General features: G+C 35.0%; 1 pseudogene; it reads right to left on the bottom strand.

The window, feature by feature from the left end:
• Positions 1–1,502: 1,502 nt before the first annotated feature.
• LOC109730840 (thioredoxin pseudogene) lies at positions 1,503–1,825 on the bottom strand (annotated as a pseudogene).
• Between the last annotated feature and the right edge of the window lie 221 nt (positions 1,826–2,046).

Here is a 2,046-nt window from a genome sequence, read left to right as displayed (position 1 = left end):
AAAGAGACTTGGTAGGTCAATTGATATTGGTATTCATGCAAAGTAAGAAATGATAATTTTCTCAATTCTTAGGCCACCATTTCTACTTTATTTGGAAGTTGGGAATTTGCTTTCATAACTTGATCTAACAGACTTCAAATTTTTCAAGGACAAGAGCTGTGTCATATATATATATGCTTATATATATGCATATATATAAGCTTATATACATATATATGCTTATATATATAAGCTAGAAGCATATATCTATATGCTTCTAGCTTCTATACTAGGTAGTAGTTAAATGATTACAAATTTGCCTGATTATTAAGTACTTGAAAGAAGTTTGGATTTTTTAAAAAATGAAATTATATGAAAGGTAGGCATTTTGATGAAGTTTTAATTCTTCTGGTTGGCTAAGGACTATGGAATTTGGAAGATAATTTATAAGTAGTGTTTCAGAGTTATTTTGGCCCTAGATTTTACAAGGTACTTACAATGTACTGGTAGGAATGAAGATTTTCGTTCTCAAAGAAGTCTTTTCTTGGCCCTTCCTTTTGTTCACTGGAAATGCTCAAAACATTTAAAAGTAATGAATCTTTGAAGTAGTCTCCTTCCCCTTTGTCTAATATTTTCTCTTTGTCTAATATTTCTTTAGAAAGAACCAGAGTTCTTTCTAAAACACAAGTCTAAATTATGGGTGAGCGAACTTTCTGTAAAGGGACAGATTGCAAATATTTTAGATTTTATGGGCCACATAGTCTTGGTGTCTATTGAAGCTGCTCAATTCTTCCCCTTCCCCTGTAGAGCAAAAGCAGCCATAGAAAATGTATAAAAGATGGGTGTGGCTATGTTCCAGTAACACCTTATTTACTAGAACAGGCAGATTTGGCCCTCAGGCTGTTATTTGCTGACTCGATTAAAATCATGTCACTGTGTTGATGGTTTCCCATTGCAACAGAATAGAGTTGGATATATCTAGCCTGGTATACAGCACTCTTTGCAATCTGGCCCCAGTCTATTATCCTACCATTATTTTCAACTACATCACAAAACATCCTCCATTATATTGTGCTGATTACCTCCTGGGTAGGTTACCAAACAGCAGGGCCTTACGGTCCCCTGCAACCCTGGTGTCCTGCCTCCCCCCCCCAACTAAACCAACATCTTTGCTACAGCTGACCCTGGCCTAGAAACATGTCTTAGGTTCTACAAGTAACTGTTGTGCAGTTTGAATACCAATTCTCAAATCTTAATTAATCATCAGAGATACCTATGTTTGCCCAACTGAGTTGTCATCAGAAAGTGGACATGTGGAGGCATATCCAAGTGCATGGGTTGTGTAAATGTTTCAGAGTGCTATTTTTTAAATATATATTTCCTTTTTCTTTCTTTTTTTAAAGGGTAGAATGAATATTTTATCATCATTTATAACCAGATGACAGTTGGGTATATAGTCTTTATACTTGATCTTTCATTTTTAAACTTAAGATATTTATGGGTTTTAAACAGCTGATGGCTGGTTATATTTTCAAAATACACGATGAGATTACTTCATTAATGGTGCCTTAAAGTTTTTCCTCATTCACCTACGTTTTGTTCCTTTTGAAAAAACTGGAAGGTTGTCATGCATTTGACTTCATACTCTAAATCAACATCCTGGTAGTCATCCACGTCTACTTCAATGAAGACCACTCTGATATACTTTTCAGAAGGAATGGAAGAAAGGCTTGATCATTTTGCAAGACCCCCACCATGAGGCTGAGAAGTCAACCACTACGAGTTTATCTCCTGCACTGTGAAGGCTTCTTGAAAAGTGTGTTTTGCTCTCCATTTGCTTCACCATTCTTGCTACTGGGCTCTGATAAGTGGCCATAAGAACTTTTAATACATTTTTAATTCTGAGTTATTAAACATATTCATCAAGCTGTCTGGCAAATGCAAAATAGCAATAGCTATTTAGGTTTCTTAAGTATATAGTTAGTGGAGAAGGAGTGAAATGACATAGCCCATGTATATTATTAACTGTTATTTTACCAAAAAACATTTTCAGTTCTGAAGAAGATT

Source organism: Microcebus murinus, chromosome 5, assembly GCF_040939455.1.
Source record: "Microcebus murinus isolate Inina chromosome 5, M.murinus_Inina_mat1.0, whole genome shotgun sequence".
In the NCBI taxonomy this organism is placed as follows: Eukaryota; Metazoa; Chordata; class Mammalia; order Primates; family Cheirogaleidae; genus Microcebus; species Microcebus murinus.
Note: the sequence above shows the minus strand (reverse complement) of the source record. Positions and strands in the feature narration are given on the sequence as shown.